Raw genomic sequence first — 20,302 nt, forward strand, 5'->3', positions numbered from 1 at the left:
TTCGTGGCACTATTCATCCAAGTGTAAAAGTGTGGTTTTTGAGTGAGCTTTGCTAGGGTCTTGTTCCTTGGACCTTGGATAAGTGATTTGAGGTAAGAAATCGTTATTATGATGGTTTGATTTATATGATTTAAGTTTCGAATATTATGAGCATGTGTTATGGAAAATATTTGAGTTTGAAATTTGAATTGGTTGATGGATTATTGTTGTTTTAGTTGTGGTAATGTGAAATAAGCATGAATATGTGATGAAAGTTTGAAAAAAAATCCCTTGTATTCCCTCCCCTAGGTTCGGCCATGATAGGTTATTTAGGGTTTGATATGCAAAAATTTAATTGCATGAATTGTGAAGATTGGTATGTAGTGTAAATGGAGATTTAAGTGTGAAAGTGAGAATACCAAAGTGGGAAACAATTCTATGGTGTTGTATCCCTATGTTTCGGCCATGATGTACCATGGAGGGATTTATTGTTCAAAAATTAATTGGACACTTTGTGAAGGTTTATATGTATATGTAAGTTGTGAATTGAGTGGATTAATTGAATGACGCTTCGTGGTGTCTTATGTTTTGAGGCATAAATGGATGAATTAATGTGTAAGAAGGGTTTTATTACTTAATGATGATTATGGTTGTATGATAAGCTTGAATTTGATGGACTAAAGCATTGGAATCATGAAATTGGCATGATTTCCTTTATGTGCCTTTTAGCCATTTACAAATGAAGTATATTTTTAGAGTGCTTCTTTGTGCTAATGAGTACTTATACGGCCTAAGGACTATATAATTAGATGTTTAAACATTTGGTTGGGTTAGATAAAAAGAAAAAAGAGTAAGTTCTTTCTTTAGGCCTTATATGTGATTATGCCCATTTTCAAAGGAGGTATGTGCTAAGAGTTACTATTTTGCAAAGCGAGCATACTTTTATGCATGGAATAATATTGTAAGGTGTATGAATCTTCACTTTGATGAAATAAAAAAAAAAATAAGGTAGCTCATTTGTATGGCCTTAAAATGAGTTTTGGTTATTTCCAAAGGAGGTATATGATGGGACGTAAATTCGTTCTCATCTAAGCCCATTTTGATGGCAAAATACCATCCGTTCCCTCAACTTATGAGCATCTTCAGCATGAAAATCACTTGTTTTACATCTTTTTGACAAAAACACAGTGGGGGAACGGATGATGACGTAATCCTTTGGAAAACATATTAAAAAGGGAACAGATTGAGAGCATTTATTGCACCTGCTCCACTCATTTAATGCTTCTGATCACTTTGCAGGAAACGTGGAAACAAATTCTCCATAAAACAGAGGCGGTGCATCAATTAAAAACAAAGAAACGTGCACAATAGGGAATAAAGAGTTCTCATTGGCTGGGAAGAAAGCAAGACATAGGGGACTACAAGAAAACGGCTAATCTCAACAATAACTATCCCATCTAGCAAGTTGCAAGCTTCCAAACACTTTGCCACCACCCCGTTCCTTCAGTCAGGAAACCAACTCCAAGGAATTTTACAAGATTGCCACTCACTCTTCTGCCTATAAATAGGACGTCCCAAACACGAAGACATCGTCGAATTCCTAAGGGATTGAATTCCTTAAGAAGAAGATCACTTAGTATTTAGTTTGTAGTTAATTTTGTATAGTTGTAACTATAGTTAATTGACAACACTTCTCCCTTATTCTGTATCACTCACTTGAGACTCCTAACGAGCATCAACCATCTCCTCCACTTTACAGTTTGTTGTAATCTTTCTTGTTTTATTTCAATATAAGTGTTTCTTCTTTCCTTTCCACTCGTTATCTCTGAACTGAATCTCGGGTCTATGGAACTTCAGTTTAGAATAATTATGTTTAAAGTAACAGCCATGGGCTGAAGTATCTGTGGAACGGATAAGCTGCAAAGTTCTTAAAAAGCTATTTTCAAAACTCTTGTACTGAAGCTTTTTGTATTTCTCTGGCTAGGTAAGCTATATTCATTGTGTATCAACGAAAATTGAACATATACTGAGAAAGGAACTTCCTTAAGGAAGGGATTTCAGACAGCTTAGCCGGTGGGGGAAGGTAGTGTTATGGCAACAACACTATTGGTTACCTTAGGAATAAGAGGCCACTTCGTCCATTTTAAGGTTCTGTACCAAGTACCTGTTGGAGTCAAGGGAGCCATAGGAATATGGAAACTTGTGAGCCATCCAGTCCATGAGCTGAGGAATCAGAGTTGACAGTTAAGAAACTGGGACAAAGCCAAAAAGTGTTAAGTCTAAAGCAGAGAAAATAACTGTTTAAGAATGGAGCAGTGAATCTGTTCCTTGTGTTGAAACTGTTTTTAAACCATTCACCTTTTGTCTCTTGATTATAGTTATTACTGTTTTCTTTTTACTTTATTCAATCTTGTATCTATCAATCTCCAATGACTATTGTTGTATCTTCTCTCATCAAGAAGGATCAAATATATAACGATGCGAGGAGTTGTTTGCCATGATATAGAGCTATTTGATAATATGATATGTTCTGGTCTGATGTGATTTCTGTGATGATCTTTGGCCGTTGATTGTATGTGCACCGATGTATGCTTGGGGTCCTCCCTCGGGACTGATTGTGTACACCTCTGATATGTTTTGGTTCCGCTTGGGGTCTTCCCTTGGGAACACGTGCGTTGATTTCCGCTTGGGGTCCTTCCTTGGGAATGACTGCATACGCCTCTGATAAGATATGTATATATGCTTTGTTCGGTTATGATATCTGTTATATGATGTTATACTCTATACTTGACTTCCATGCAGGAGTGGGCCCAAGGGTATGGAGAATTCTCTATAAACCTGGAGCTTATTGAGATTTGTTATCTCACCTTGTTTGGGAATATTATTTCAGGTGTATAGATTGTCGTTGAGCCTTCACAGGGCAGAGATACAACCCGTGGATAGAGTGCTTCACGGACTGGATTTTGGGTAGCAGTATGCTACTATTATTTTGAAGATTGTTTATATGTTTCAGTATTTCATTCATTTTGAGGATCATGATGTCTGATCCGTTATTCTATATATGGCCTGTATATGTTTTGTACATGTTTTCTGCTTTGATGCGTGTACATTTGGGTATTCAGGCATGTTTATATTATGATGTAGTATTCAGTTATATGATTACATGTTGGATATGCATGCTGTTAGACATAGTGGCACGGAGCCAAATTATGCATACGCCCATAGATGGGTATATGGTCCTATGTGGATAGCTGGTAGTGCTGAAATCATATATTGTATAAACTGTTTATCATGATACCTTGAGAGCGGTATTTGCAAATCCCCAATTGTTCGATTTACAGATATCAAACAATTCCTAGATTTGAACTTTGCTGTCCTCAGCAATGTAATAGATTCAAGTTGTCAGCAAAGAATAATTTTGTGAAAACATGGGACACAACATCTTAAGAATTCAGACTGCTATGCATGTATAACTATTTGTTTAAAATTTCAACAATGCTTTTTAGTTATATCAAGAATTTAAATCCTAACTTGAATATTCCTCACCAGTTAAAATGTACTCTCATTACGCTCAGTGTTTGAGGGTTTCACACTTTTTCCATCAGTGTAGTAGTAATTCCATAGGCTTGAACTTATTCTCAATTCCTAAAAATAAGGAATCCATTTCACATGCATAAACTGATTAAAAGGTCTTTGATAGGTTGTAACTTGGCCTGGTTCGGGGGTGAGAATCTTTTGGTCAGAAGCTGATTGGAGAGATTGAAATACTGAGTTTGACAATACTTCCTTCTCTTCTGGGATTTGCCTCATTTACAAACTTGGGATTCTTTCCCTTTTTTCACTACCTTTTTTTTCCTTGGTTGCAGATGTTTTCTTTCTTTTCTCTTTTGAGCTGCAAATTTTCTCCTCTTTTTTTTTCTTTCTTTTCTGAATTTTTGCCATATTTTGCAAACCAGTCTTTTGTTTCCTTTTTCAACTTCTTATCTTTTCCTTGTTTATCTACTGAACTTTTCCTTTTTGAGAAGTAATTTGACTTTTCTTCTTTGATCAGCATTCAATTTCTCAAGGTGTGTCAAGAGGAACAAGATTAAGCAATTTTCATCAGGTTTGAATGAACTGGTTCAAGGCTCAAAGGGGGCTTAACAATGGAAATTCTTTTGGGTAGGCTGTTTGGCTCTAAGTTATCAAGAATAAAAATGCCCTTATCATTTCAGTCATGCATGCAAGCCAGAGAAACAATTCAAGTTCTAGAAACTACCACAGTGAGGCCTCTCAAAAAGAAAATTTTCTGTTTAGGCTCAAATCCTCACAGTTATAATTCAAACTAGAATCTCAATTCACAGTTTCACATCAAGCATTATCAAAAATTTTCAACAAACAGTTATAAAAACGAGGAGTCATCATTCTCAGATTAAAACATTCTGGAACTGCTTGTTTAGGAATTCTCTAAAAAAATTCTCTCTTTTTTTTTAAATTTAATCTAACTAAAAACAACAAATAATAAAAAAATTGAAGGTTAAAATATCTCCCATTTTTCAGAAAAATTTCTGTTTAGACGTTTTTTCCGTGGTGTAGTTCTGCAGTATTTAGCAAGCCTCGCATACAGTATGCGACAATTCCCAGATTTAGAACGTTGCTGTCCTCAGCAACAACTTTACTGGTTGAAGAAGCTAATTCTGCCAGGTGGAACACACACACACTTGTTAAACAGTAACACATAATAATCGTCAAAGCGTACTGTATAAAGAGAAATAAACCAACCAATAAACTAACAAAGTACTCAAAATATCAAAATGAAATGCCTAAGTAAATGTCAGGGTGCAGTGAGTGATAGTGATGATATGGAAAATATAACATCATACGTCGTCCATAACAACATCAACATCAAGATCAGCTATAGCAGCATCATCAGCAGCAGGATCAGCAGCATCAGTAGGAGCTACAAGTGGCTCAGCCTGCGCAGGAGGTGGTGGTGGTGGAAACTGCGGCCTGAAGCTAGCCGTGTCAATCCCTCTGTCGATGCATAGCTTCTCCGTCATGCTCATCATGTACTGGTTCTGAATCATCATCTGCTGCTGGCGCTGGTCTATAGCCTGGAGTATGAGGGAATCAGCTGTGGGGGCCATGGCTGCCGCTGGTGGCTCATCATCTGGCTCAGGTGATGCTGGTGGTGGTGGTGGTAATGCGCCGTCAGAGGCCTTCCAGATGGTCTACCTGCGGTACTCATTCCTCATTATCCAATAATGACTCTGCGTCATTTCCCTCTTCAGCTTTACATCTCGGGGCTCCTCCTCTGGTATCTATACTCCAGCCTGCAAACATAGTTGTTTAATCAATGAACAATGTGCTAGGCGATGGTCAGGCTTTCCCTGAGTGATGATGGAAACTATCCTATCAGACAGAATAGCTCCAATGTGGAGATTCTCCTCTCCCAGAAGAGTATACAACAGTACTGCTCGCTGCACATTAACATCACTCAGATTGGTGGAAGGAATAATGTTGGAGTTGATGAAAGAATGCCAGAAAATAGCCTCTTCATTAAGGTCCAGCCTATCTAATTTTTCGGGCACATCAGGCTGACCACTCTTGGGCTTCCAAGCAGACTGTGGCTAGGTAATTGCTACCCTGACTCTCTCAGCAATGTCAAGAATCTCCTCCAGATACAGCCCTTCAGTAGGCTGTAATTTGTTAAAAGTCTGGGTGAAGTGACATCTCTTGGTAGCATCCCAAGAGGTTTTCAGGAACCTCTCAATTTGAAAAGCTGTGAAGGAGACTTCCTTCCCCCGCACCCAACTCTTCCTGGTCCGGTCAATTGTTTCTGGATCAGCATTGGCACAGAATTCTTTTAGTATGATGCTAGAGCTGACTGTAGGGAATTGCACCAAATGCTGCCACTGTCTCCTCTCTGTGGTTCACCTCACTGGACAATCTTCATTCAGATTCTCACTGATTGTTCTCTCCTGAATAATTTTTTTATGTATGAACCAATTGTAGTATCGGTCCTGTGCAGCAAGTGTGAGGAACCGGTTACCATCAAACTATGTGGAAGCAGAAGAGGAGGCCCTGGGCCTCTTAGTGCCAGCTGCACTAGTTGCGCCCATCTTTTTACCACCTATGCCAGCAGCCTTTTTGGTGTTCTTTTTACCCTGCACTCAGAAAAGTTCCCAAAACAGTGGAATTTATGTATGTCAGTTTGAAACTTAGCAATGGAAGCATACAATAAATTCCCAAATTTAATTTCCACAGTGGGTCCTTTTGCATATCCAATAATCAGAATTCCCAGAATCAGAAATGTAATGACAGCATGCTCCTTGGTATGCATATCACAAATGCATTTGGACTAGTATACTAATCACAATATCAGATGCTTACTCAGAAAACTATAAACATGGAATAATGTAACCAACAGGCAGGCATCGGGTCATTATCAGAAATGTAATGACAGCATGCTCCTTGGTATGCATATCACAAATGCATTTGGACTAGTATACTAATCACAATATCAGATGCTTACTCAGAAAACTATAAGCATGGAATAATGTAACCAACAGGCAGGCATCGGGTCATTATCTTAAATGATCACAAAACATCCTATGACCAATTTATCTCATTCAGCATGCAAGATTAACAGTTGGTATTTGCCCAGATGGCCAAACATTCAGCAAGCAAAAGAGGGTCTAAGCATTATCAAGAGCAACACAGAGGAACGGGTACTCAATCAATTTCCATGTCCTTAACCAAAAGAATGCATATATTAACAGAATAAACCATGTAGTTTCACGAATAACTCTCAGCATATAATCAATCATCTAGAAGCTAGGAATCTTATAAATATGAAACTCATGAATTTTCATAGTAACTGAGTTGAATAGCTCTACACAAGTATGTCAATGAAGCATGCCAGAACAACCATGGAAACTTTAAATTTCCTACTCACGGATATACATTCTACTCAAGCAAATGGGCTAACAAGGAATATAATCCAATTTCAAGTAAAAATAAGCCGAGCTAGACCCAAGACATCATATACTCCAATCCAGTATGGCCAGGAAAATTTAATTAAACATGAAATGTACCTTATCACCAGCCATTGAAATTATGGAACCCTAATACTGAATCAACCGTGATGAGAATCCTGAAAAATTTGATCCCAAAATCTAATCCCCTAGGTTGCGAACAGTAAGGAACGCAGTGGTTAGGGCTTGTGAGTTGGTGATTTCGTGGAAGATCGATTGGGGTTTTTGGGGTGTGCCACGATGATGGACGTCCGTGGAAGATGGAACGGTGGCTGTGGGGAAGATAGTGGAGGGTGAGACCGGTGGTGGATGGTTGGGGTTTTGTGGGTTCGATTGGGTTTTGGCTTGGTGATTGGTGTGGCTAGGTGGTGGTCGACGGTGGCTAGGGCGTGGTGGTGTGAGAGAGGGAAGAAGGTGGTTGGTGGGTATGGGTCGATGGTTATGAAGTTTGTGGTTGGGGTTTAGGAAGGTGAAAGTGAGGATGAGGGGCTGTGTCGGCGGTGAAGAGAGAGATAGGGGTTGATGGTGGTCGACGGTGAGGAGATGGTGGTGTTTGGAAGAAAGTGAGAGAGAGAAGGATGATGGGAGACGGTGGTGAGGTGGAGAGAAAAGGAGGGGTGGGAAAGAAATTAGGGTTTTAAATTTTAAAATCTGATTTTTGAACCCGCACTCACAGCGTGGATATCACGCTGAGAGCGCGGTTCTTACTGCCTAAATTAGACCCATTGGCGCTTCCAGCGTGAATCTCACGCTATGGGCGCAAGTATTGCGTGAAGTTTCCACGCTGATGGCGTGGTTCCCAAGCTGAAGGCGTGATATTCACTGCCACTTTTTGATTTATGGCGCTGAGAGAACTGTTCCCACGCTGGTAGTGTGGCTTCCTTTACCAATTCCCACGCTTGCAGCGCCAAAATGGGGCTGTGAGCGTGGACCTCGCTGCCTCAGTTGGCTTTTCTGGCGCTGAGAACGTCAAATTCACGCTATCAGCGTGGTAAGTACTGCCTTTTTGATTCTTCCACGCTGCTAGCGTGAGTCCCACACTAGTAGCGTGGACTCTCAGACTGATTTTACTTTTCGATCACTCACTGCACTGTTTGTTTTTGATTTTTCTGGTTTTCTTCTTCTTTAAAAATTAAAAACAAGAATTTAAAACTAAGTAATTGAAAAATTTTCTACTGGGTTGCCTCCCAGCAAGCGCTTGTTTAACGTCACGAGCCTGGCGTACCCTTTTTGATTTATGGTGGTTGGAAGCATGCTACCCTTGATGACCCAATCTTCTTGATCCAGTATTGTTTCCTTTTATGATCATATGCATGTGGATAAGGATGAGGGTTCTCAGGAACTTTGAACTTAGTCTTCACATGCTTTTCTTTACTCTTGGGCTTTTCCATCTTAACCTTTGGCTTGCTTTCTTTATGCTGCCGATGGACTTCCTTATTAATGATAACAGGATATTGTTCTTCGTCTCCAAAGAAAGCATACTTAAGAGTTTCAGGCAACTCTTTTAATTCCACCTTTGGTACCAATGTAGCTGAGTCATCTTCTTTCTTTTCTAGTACCTCAAAGACAGTTTCTCGCTCTTCTTCTAGAGTAGCTTCATCTAGAGCCTTCAACTCTTCTTCAAGCTCTTGAAGCTCACTTTTCTCTTCCATAACCACCTCTTTGACTGCTTCCTCAACCACATCAAGTCTGAAGCAATCACTGTGGTCAGATGAGTTCTTCATAGCATCGAAAACATTGATAGTGATTTTCTCATCATTCATCCTCAACTCGAGCTTTCCTTGTTCTACATCAATCATAGCTCGAGCTTTCCCTCTTCCTCCATGTCTAGCACGATGAAATCAGCCGGGAAGATGAACTTGTCAACTTTAACAAGAACATCTTCTATGATTCCATTAGGTCTCCTCAAAGAACGGTCAACAAGCTGAAGAGAGACCATGGTTGGCTTCAACTTAGTAATTCCCAATGACTTGCATATTGACAATGGCATCAAGTTGATGCTTGCTCCAAGATCACATAGTGCCCGGCCAACATTAGTGTTACCTACCGCAATTGGGATGTTGAAACTCCCAGGATCTTGAAGCTTTGGTGGGAACTTCTTCTGTATGATGGCACTGCACTCTTCAGTAAGTGCTACTGTCTCGCAATCCTGCAACTTATGATTTCTAGACAATAAATCTTTCATGAATTTAGCATAGTTAGGCACGTTAGCAAGAGCTTCAGCAAATGGAATATTAATATGCAATTTTTTAAACATATCTAAAAACCTAGCATACTGTTTCTTCTGTGCTTGCTGTTTGAGCTTCATAGGATATGGAGGTTTCTCAAAGCGAGAAAAATCCATCGGTTGCTTTGGAGCTTCCACAGCTTTCTCCTTTGCTTCTTCTTTTTCTTGCCTTGCAGGTTCTTCTTTTTCATGCTCCAGCTCAGGTGTTGGCTCATCAACTTTCTTTGGCTGAACCGATATCAGCTTTTCTTGAAGAGTGATCACAATTTCACTCCTTATCACAATGGACTTGCATTCCTCCTTTGGATTCACCATTGTATCACTTGCGAACTGTCCTTGAGACCTTTCAGCCAACTGCCTAGACAACTGGCCTATCTGACTCTCCAAATTTCTGATGGAAGCTTGTGTGTTTCTAGTGTTTGCCCGAGTCTCTTCCATAAAAGCATTAGAATGTTGGGCCATTTGTCCCACTAGCTTCTCTAACTCAGAAGGTTCCTTCGGTTGAACTGGCGGTGGCTGCAAATAATTATTAGACTTGAAGTCCAGACCAGTACCCTGCACCCTCTTCTGAAAATTATTACTCCCAGAAGGATAATTCTGATTCCTTGGAAAATTTGGTGGCAAAGGTCTTTGGTCATACCAAATACCATTTACTTGCACCTGTAGAGGAGGATCATCGGACAGTAAGGTAGGAAATTCATTAGAATCATGGCTTTCCTTGCAGTATTCACAAATAACTGAAGCAGCTTTAGCTTGGACACTAGAAAGCTGCATTTTATCAAGCCTTGATGTCAAGTTCGCCATCTGCTGTGATAACAATGTATTTTCAGCCAATCCTGAATCACTGTTATCTAGGTGAAGAATGCCTCTCTTAGGCTTAGATGACAACCCTTCATTTTCATTGGCAGCCATTCTTTCAATCAATTCAAGAGTCTTATTTGCTCTCATTGACTTAATGCTACCACCTGCTGCACCATTCAGAACCATCCGGATTTCTGGTTTACAACCGTTGAAGAAGATCCGGACCTGATCACCATTGGTCATGGGGTAATGAGGACACCTCCTCATTAGATCTTTGAAGCGGTTCCAGGCTGCACAGATAGTTTCACCCTCAGCTTGAGTGAAATTGGTGATATCATTCACCATTTGATTGTATCTTTCCATCGAGAAGAACTCCGCAAAGAACTTATTTGATAAATTTTCCCATGAGGGAATACTTCTCGCAGGCTGCCTCTCCAACCAATTCAAAGCTTTTCCTTTAAGAGCAAAAGAGAACAGCCTTAACCGGATTGCATCATTGGACACTTGAGGATGCTTGGTCGAATCACAGATCATCAGGAATCTGTTTATTAACCTATGAGGGTCTTCATCAACCTCTCCACCAAACTGAGTTCTCTCCACTAGTCGAATATTATCAGACTTGAGCTCCCAATTATTGTTGCCCACTTCAGGATGGACAATGCTCGCATTGGGTCTGTTGAATATTAGAGTCAGAATAGTGTCCATGAGTGGATTGTCAGCATCATTGTTGTTTGCCATTTTATCTTCTTCTAGCAGAATATCTAACTCGTTGAATGCAAGCTTCTTCCGAGCAAATTTTCTGTTTTTCTTCTCTGTTTTTGTGATCTCCAAATCAAGTGGAAACTCGGGCTCTCTACCTCGCATACAACTTAGAAAAGAGATTTGTAGCACTTGTTCCAAATATCACAAAAAATTTAAAAATAAATTTACAATCTTAAAATCAAAATCAATTGATATAAGATACGCCAATACCCGGGAACGGCGCCAAAAGAGTTGCGAACCCTAACCCTCGCAATCCTAATAGAGTTGCGAATTCTAAAAGAATTATGGAATGAAGAACAGAGTAAAATAAATTCAATTGATTAATTAACCATAAACTTAACCAAAATACAAGGGGTTCACATAAAGGGTTGTGACTGTTACCACAATATAAAAGACTAGCCAGACATATTCATGTCTGACAAAACAAAATATTCAAAAGAATTCATAAAAACTAGAATTAACCGGAAAGAATGGAAGAAGAAATATTGATTCTTCAGGCACCGAAAGCTCGCTTCGATTCCTGTTGCTCGCAATTTCTCCTGTGCAAAAGTGTGTTTCTCTTGAGGTCTGAGTCTCTATTTATAGAGTCTTTGACCTGGTGGAGAATCTTGATCTAATCTTTTCCGCTTCTCACTGTAATCTTGTCTCTGATTTAAATGAAGATTTAAGTTGATTTGTCCGCACCTCCCACGCCACTGTAATCTTTTCCTCTTTAGCTTCAATTTGTCTATTTTTCCTACGAAATCAACATAAAATCAGTATGCAATCTCTGATTAAGAATTTGATAGATCAACAGTGATTATTGCTCTTTTTGCTTAAGATTTAATCACATTCTTTCTCTTTTTGGTTTAGATTTCCTTATATGCTGAAAGCATATCATCCAGCCTCCATTCGCGTCCCTAATAACCCCTCCGCAGCTAGACTTTCTCCCATTTTCTATACAGGAACCATCTAAATTGAGCTTACACCAACCTACCTCCGGAAAATTCGAGTGGATGAACCTTGTCTCTACCAGTCGCGCGTTCAGAGCATGTTTGCAAAATTCTTTATGCGTTGTTTCTGTCTGTGAAACAAAAACTTTAGCTTTCCTTATAATGGCATCTTGAGGAGCAGTTTTCTTTTCAAAAACCAAATTGTTCCTGTCTCTCCACATGAACCAGCATACGACCCCAAATAACTCCCGCCATTCGTAGTTATGAACCCTGGACTTGCACTCCATATTCCTAAGGATCCACTGTTTGCATGGTAGGGAGAAGAAATCAGGCCACCGTCTTTCTGCGTCAAAACAGCCCCACAGTGCCCTGCTCTAGCTGCACTCTCGAAACACATGCGTTAAGTCTTCAATCCCCTCCTTGCATCTGGGACACACATTAGCCTCTATGAGATGTCTTCTAGCTCTCCTCTCATTTGTCAGCAAATTGTTTCCTATCGCTAGCAAGAGAAACGATTGCACCCTCTTAGGTCCCTTCCAAAACCAAGCCTTTTCCATAGGGTTCCCTCCAACATCCTCTACCGTATCCGTTAGCATGTGGTAAGCAGATATAACCAAAAACAAACCATCCCTTGTCAAACCCCAAACGACGCAATCTTCCCCTTTATCATGGCTAGGAGGCATAACACTGGCAATGGCTGATATGCATTCAGCATATAAGGAAATCTAAGCCAAAAAGAGAAAGAATGTTGATTAAATCTTAAGCAAAAAGGGCAATAATCACCGTTGATCTGTCAAAATCTTAATCAGGGATTGCATACTGATTTTATGTTGATTTCATAGGAAAAACAGACAAACTGGAGCTAAAAAGGAAAAAGCTAATCTGAAGGCCCACGCTCACAGCGTGGGTATGACGCTCAAAGCATGAAAAGAGCTTTTCAGCCAGAGGCATCCACGCGACTAGCGTGGGATTCACGCTAGTGGCGCCAGAAATCCAATTCAGGCAGAAGCATCCACGCGACTAGTGTGGGATTCACGCTAGTAGTGCCAGACCCTCAAACAGTCCACGCTTGCAGCGTGGCAACCACGCTAGTTGCTTGGTGCTCCAGGATTTTGAAGAAAACCTCCCACGCTCAAAGCGTGGGAACCACGCTAGTGGCGTGGGAGGTGCGGACAATCAACATTATATCCCTTTTTAAATCAGAGACAAGATTGCACTGAGATTGCGACAAGGATTAGATCAAGATTCTACACAAGGTCAAAGACTCTATAAATAGAGACTCAGACCTCAAGAGGAGGATAACTTTTGCACAGAGAGAGATTGACGGAGGCAGAACGCAGAGCAAGCTTCTTCTCCAATTTTCTGGTTTTTATTTATTTATGAATTATTTTCAATACTTTGAATTGTCAGACATGAATATGTCCGGCTAGTTTTTATATTCTGGTAAGGGTCACAACCCTTGATGTGAACCCCTTGTAGTTTGGTTAAATTTATATTTAATTATTTCAATTGATTTATTTTATCCTGTTCTTCATCTACAATTCTTTTAGAATTGATCACTCTATTAGGATTGCGAGGATTAGGGTTTTCAATAGGAATATTGGGATTCTAGTTCCTGACAAAGGGTAAAATAACAATTCATGTATGCACTAGGGATAGGCTACATGAACTGTAAACGTGGAAAATTCACTGGGTTAAAGGATTAACTTGAAAGAGGATTTCTAAGGGATTAGGATTCTAATAGGGTTAATAAAGTTAAGATCACTAAAGGATTAGGGCTTAACTAATTAATTAATAGATGGTGAATTGTTTGATCAATTGGCTAATTAAATGTAAACATTAATTAATATTACAAGGTGGGGATCAGAAAGGTGTTGGTGTCCTTTACTGCAATAGCTTTTTAAAATATTTTCTCAAAAACCTTTTGTTTTAAGTTTTCAATTTTCTCTTTGCATTGTTCACAAGATATTAAATAGTTCACAATTGTTACAACACAATTATTCTCAAAAACTAATTTTTATTCATCCAATAAGAAAGGAATAGTTAAAATAAATTCGGTGCCTCAATCCTCGTGGAGACGATCTCTACTCACTATTTTATTACTTGGTACGATCGGTGCACTTGCCGATTTTACGCAACAAGTTTTTGGCGCTGTTGCCGGGGATTGACTACGCCTAATTTATTTTTAACTTTTGAATTTCTTGATTGGATTCTGTTTTGTTACTAATCTTTTTGCTACAGTTTATGCGAGGTAAAGTTTATCGAGATTCTTTACAGTTTGATCCAGAAATCGAGAAAACTGCAAAGAAAAATCGGAAGCAAGCCAAGCAAAGAAAGCAAGAAGAATCTTCAGGTTCAAAGCCACACAAAGAATTAGTGTTGGCAGCTAATAATCAACCTCCTCCTCCTCCACCACCTGCAGCGGAGTTGATGGAGTCAATTCTGGCTCCTATGTTCACAAGGCCAAACTCTAGTGTCGTCCGGCCACAGATAGAGGCCAACAATTTCGACATCAACCCGTCTCTGATTAACCTGGTGGAGAAGAACCCTTTCGGCAGAGAGGATTACGAAGATCCTCACGACTTCATGGACAGATTTCTGAGAATCTGAGACACAACCAAGCATCATGGGGTGTCTGACGATGCCAGCAGATTCAGGCTGTCTCCCTTTGCTTTGACCGAAAAATCCCTCAGATGGTTAGACCGACAAGCTCCTAACAGTATCCGAACATGGGATGATCTAGTGATGAACCCTTAGTTCATCAGGTTTTTAAGCATGAATTAATATCAATTTGTGTGATTAAATGGATGGAAAAGAGGTTAATGTCCTGAAATCTCTCAAATACAAGTTCTGAAGCTTATGTTGAAAATTTACATTGTTTTGTAGGGAAATGAAGCTCAAGAAACAAAAGAGAGAAGGAAGAAGATTCTGAAGAATGGGAAAATTCTAAGTGTTGGGCGCTAAAACGCCCAAAACTGAGTGTTATAGCGCCCTGTTGCACAAAAGATGCTGGTGCTGAACATTAAAACGCCCAAAGCTGAGCGTTTTAGCGCCTGAACATTAAAACGCCCAAAATTGAGCGTTTTAGCGCCCAAGACAGTTAAAAGCAGTTGGGCATCCGTCAAGGTTGAGCGCTAAAACGTCCAGAAATGAGAGTTTTAGCGCCCGTGTCAGTTTTCAATTGTAATTTGTAAATTATAAAAGGACAAGGGGCCTTCACATTCTGACAGATTCCACACATCAGATCCAATCCATCATATCTCATTCTGACTTTTCTCATCACACTAGGAGAAGGGAGATCAGATCAGGTCTTTCATAGATCTGATCTGACTCCTCATTTTCTCTGAATTTCCAAATTCTTTAGGATTAGTTCTTGTAATAGTTAGTATTTCCTATGTAATTGCACTTGGAGATTGAAGACTCAACTATCATGTCAATGGAGTTTGATCTTTCTTCTCTTGTTTGTATTTCAATTATGTCTTAGTAGAGTCCTTTGTAGTCTGATTCAATGGAACTCAAGTTTGAATTTATAAATGGTTAATTAGATGTTTTGTTTATCTATTATATGATTGTATGAAGTTGTCTTGATTAATTCTTCATGTTGAGGAATAGTGTAGAACAGACATGTTTACATTGTTTCTCTATTTTTGACAACTTCATCATCAGTGTTCTAGTAGTCAAGGGATTGATACTAGGATTCTGATGTGATCTTAAGACCTTAGTAATTAATGCATGTATTAAGAAAGGAATCACCAAGGGATTGGGGTTTCTGATTAATGTGTCTATCAGGGTAGTAAGGGATTACATCTTGAGATGATAAGAAAAAGGTTGATCAACATCACATAGTAGATAATTCATAATGGAAATTGGTTCATCTATAAATTCATGTTTGAGGGAAATTGACATCTGACTACTTGTTTACCTTATTATTTACATTTTATTTATTTATCAAGTTTTAATTCAATTCAGTGTAGTTTCTGGTGACAAGAAATCTATGCAATCTATGAACTTTTGTTTGATTCAACTCAAGTACATATGGTTAGTCAGTGCTTGACACAAATCCTCGTGGGAACGATCTTTACTCATCATTTTATTACTTGTACGACTAGTGCACTTGCTAGATCCGCAACAAGTTTTTGGCGCCGTTGCCGGGGATTTGTTCTTCAACATTGACAGACACCATTGATATTTGAGATTGAATCTTTTATTTTTCAGCAATTTAAATTTATGTTTGAATTTTTGTTCTTTCTGGTCCAGAGTGCTAAAACGTTCAGACGTGACCGTTTTAGCGCGATGCGACGCACATCAATGTGCACATGTCTCTGGATACCAGCGCTAAAACGCATGATTTCAACGTTTTAGCGCTGGTCCACTCATATGATTTACATGTTTCTGGGTAGTTTTCTTTAGTTTTATTTTGCTGTTTGTTTATTTTTGTAATTCAGTTTAGTACATTGGGATATTCACTGTTTTGATTGATGCACATTGCGATAGTACTGATGCTATTGAGTTATATATGAATGTGTTTCAGTGATCAATTGCTGCTTTAGATTCAAATTAGTTGTTGGGGACAATAATGTTTAAATCTGGGAATTGGGTGTGATTGAATGGCAAGCAAATTTCATGGAGATGTCACACGAATTGATGAGCCAAAACAAGGAAATATCTCAATCTTTTTCTTTTCTAAGTTTTCTTGTGTGATTTAGATTTTAGCTGTAATATTGAATTTGGATCTCAGTTTTGATATGGAATTTCATGAGGATTTGACTGATCAAAGTTTTATATGATTGATCAAATTAAAGGATACAATCTTATACCTTGCATGCTGAGCTTAAATGAAATGATTGCATGACTCATTCAATGTGTAAGAGTAGAAAGATTAGTTTTGATGCATATAGAGAAAGTCAAGCATGCACTCTGAACTGTGAGGAAATTGAGCCTATACAGAAAATTTTGTTCAGAGAGCACTTCACTGCATGAATAGCTCTAGAACTTGCCCTGTTTCTTGCTTGAAATGGTTGATGATGTGTAGGGTAGAGGCATTTCCTTCTTGAACCAGAAAGTCAAATGGCTAACCTTTAAGTTCCCATTGCATGAAACACTTGAGCCTAGCCTGTTGTCTATCAAGCCAAGAACCACATTTATTCCAATCCTTCAGATTAAAAGTTTCAGATAAGTGATAAGGGATGGAGTGTTCTGTGGGGAGGAAAGTGTTTTTGCAATAAGTGAAGGCAAGGTGTTGGAAACATAAGAAAGAAAGAAGGAAAAGAAAGAAAAGGTTGTGAAACACAAAGTGTTTGGAAGAGACAGAGGGAAGTATTAAAGACACAAAGTGTCTGAAAGAAAAAGAAAGAAAAAGAAATTTTTTTGTTAAAGACACAAAGTGTCAGGAAGAAAAGGAGGAAGAAAGGTTCAAAGAAAAGAACAAGGAATGAAAAGGAAGAAAGTTGAGGGAATTCGGAAGAAATTGATTAATTACTGTGAATTCCCTCTTATCTGAATCTGATTCATTTGATCAGAACTTCCCCTTTCACAGAAATCCTTACCTCTAGTCAAGCCACACACCAAGCCTCATTGTTAATCATACCAAAACCTTTTTGATTTACCTTATGGATCATTGTTACTATGAATAGTGAGAAGATGGGCAAGCTTATGTCAGTTTGAGTGTAGTGAAGAGTGAGTGATAAGTACATCCTTAAACACTAGTGTGCAAGAGTGTTAAAATTCTCATAATTTTTGAGAAGTTCCTAGTGACGGGGGTGTTGTTGTTTGGAAGTCTCTGTATATTATCTTTACTGATCTGTTGAAAAGTCACAAATGATGTTGGGCAAATCATAGGAAATAAGAGATTGCATGGTTATAATTTTGTATCATGAAATGTTGATCTTTCGTTAATTGAAGTCCATCCTCATGAATTTCATCTGTAAAAAAATCTCAAGTCCATCTCTGTTTTAATTCATTGCTGAGGACAACAATGTTCAAATCTGGGAATTGTGATGAACCCTTAGTTCATCAGGTTTTTAAGCATGAATTAATATCAATTTGTGTGATTAAATGGATGGAAAAGAGGTTAATGTCCTGGAAATCTCTCAAATACAAGTTCTGAAGCTTATGTTGAAAATTTACATTGTTTTTGTAGGGAAATGAAGCTCAAGAAGCAAAAGAGAGAAGGAAGAAGATTCTGAAGAATGGGAAAATTCTAAGTGTTGGGCGCTAAAACGCCCAAAACTGAGCGTTTTAGCGCCCTGTTGCACAAAAGATGCTGGTGTTGAACATTAAAACGGCCAAAACTGAGCGTTTAGCGCCTGAACATTAAAACACCCAAAATTGAGCGTTTTAGCGCCCAAGACAGTTAAAAGCAGTTGGGCATCCGTCAAGGTTGAGCGCTAAAACGTCCAGAAATGAGAGTTTTAGCGCCCGTGTCAGTTTTCAATTGTAATTTGTAAATTATAAAAGGACAAGGGGCCTTCACATTCTCACAGATTCCACACATCAGATCCAATCCATCATATCTCATTCTGACTTTTCTCATCACACTAGGAGAAGGGAGATCAGATCAGGTCTTTCATAGATCTGATCTGACTCCTCATTTTCTCTGAATTTCCAAATTCTTTAGGATTAGTTCTCGTAATAGTTAGTATTTCCTATGTAATTGCACTTGGAGATTGAAGACTCAACTATCATGTCAATGGAGTTTGATCTTTCTTCTCTTGTTTGTATTTCAATTATGTCTTAGTAGAGTCCTTTGTAGTCTGATTCAATGGAACTCAAGTTTGAATTTATAAATGGTTAATTAGATGTTTTGTTTATCTATTATATGATTGTATGAAGTTGTCTTGATTAATTCTTCATGTTGAGGAATAGTGTAGAACAGACATGTTTACATTGTTTCTCTATTTTTGACAACTTCATCATCAGTGTTCTAGTAGTCAAGGGATTGATACTAGGATTCTGATGTGATCTTAAGACCTTAGTAATTAATGCATGTATTAAGAAAGGAACCACCAAGGGATTGGGGTTTCTGATTAATGTGTCTATCAGGGTAGTAAGGGATTACATCTTGAGATGATAAGAAAAAGGTTGATCAACATCACATAGTAGATAATTCATAATGGAAATTGGTTCATCTATAAATTCATGTTCGAGGGAAATTGACATCTGACTACTTGTTTACATTATAATTTACATTTTATTTATTTATCAAGTTTTAATTCAATTCAGTGTAGTTTCTGGTGACAAGAAATCTATGCAATCTATGAACTTTTGTTTGATTCAACTCAAGTACATATGGTTAGTCAGTGCTTGACACAAATCCTCGTGGGAACGATCTTTACTCATCATTTTATTACTTGTACGACTAGTGCACTTGCTAGATCCGCAACATCTAGCAGCTAAATTCTTGGTTGAGCATTTTTCGCTGAAAAGTACAACAAGCTGGTGAACGAGATCACCAACTTCATTCAGCAGGCGGGATAGTGATTCCAGGAGTTGATCAAGAAATGCGCTCAGTATGACTTTCCAGACGGAAAGAAAGTCAGAGTCTTTTATAATGGGATGACACCGGATACCAGGATGGTTGTCAACGGTGCAGCTGGTGGAACCATCGAAAAGAAGACATCAGCTGAAACCCTGGAATTGATTGATTACCTAGCACGGAACGATAACGCTTCTACGGCAGTCCCTCCGGTTCAGCCAGCTCAACCCAATAAGGGAATTTTACAACTGGGGAACACTGACGCCTCATTAGTTGAGAAAAAGGTGATTTCACAGCAGTTGGCCAGTTTGAATGCCAAGCTCGACAAGATGCAGCTCTCAACATCCAAGGTAGATGTATTTGACTGTGAGTATTGCAAGTAGCCACATGATACTAATGAGTGCCCTACACTCAATAGAGCTGAACCATTCCAGGTTAACGGAATTTGGTATGATCCAAGGCCTCCACAAAATACTCAAGGTTACCAAAGGAATCAGAATGGCAGCCAAGGGAACAATTTCCAAAGGAGGAATCAAGGGAGCGGCCTGGATTATAAATCCAACAACTATCTGCAACCTCCTCATCTGCCACAAAAAGAGCCATCTGAGTTTGAGAAAGCGATGATACAACTGGCCAAAACTACTAATGATCACATAAATGAGACTAGAGCCTACCACAAGAACCAGGATGCTTCCATTCAAAACTTGGAGAGTCAAATAGGCCAGTTGTCTAGGCAGTTGGCTGAAAGAGCTCAAGGACAGTTCCCAGAAGATACAATTATGAATCCAAAGGAGGACTGCAAGTCCATTGTGACTAGGAGTGGAATTGTAATCACTCCTCAAGAAAAGCCAAAATCGGTTCAACATGAGAAAGAAGAAGAAGCACCTGCCAGTGCAAAAGAAGAACCTGCAAGGCAAAACAAAGAAGAAGCAAAGGAGAAAGCTGTGGAAGCTCCAAAGCAATCGATGGATTTTTCTCGTTTTGAGAAACCTGTTTATCATATGAAGCTCAAGCAGCAAGTGCAGAAGCAACAGTATGCCAGGTTTTTAGATATGTTTAAAAAATTGCATATTAATATTCCATTTGCTGAAGCTCTTGCTAATATGCCTAA

General features: G+C 38.9%; 1 non-coding gene across 1 annotated transcript; it reads left to right on the plus strand.

Annotated features, from left to right (window-relative positions):
• Positions 1-10,264: 10,264 nt before the first annotated feature.
• On the plus strand, positions 10,265-10,370 carry LOC133301053 (small nucleolar RNA R71). Its single transcript, XR_009750133.1, has one exon. It is a non-coding gene; the product is annotated as a small nucleolar RNA R71 (small nucleolar RNA).
• The last annotated feature ends 9,932 nt before the right edge of the window (positions 10,371-20,302 follow it).

The sequence above is a fragment of the Gastrolobium bilobum genome, unplaced genomic scaffold (genome assembly GCF_033153095.1).
Source record: "Gastrolobium bilobum isolate Gb01-03AN ecotype WA unplaced genomic scaffold, APGP_CSIRO_Gbil_v1 utg1376, whole genome shotgun sequence".
In the NCBI taxonomy this organism is placed as follows: Eukaryota; Viridiplantae; Streptophyta; class Magnoliopsida; order Fabales; family Fabaceae; genus Gastrolobium; species Gastrolobium bilobum.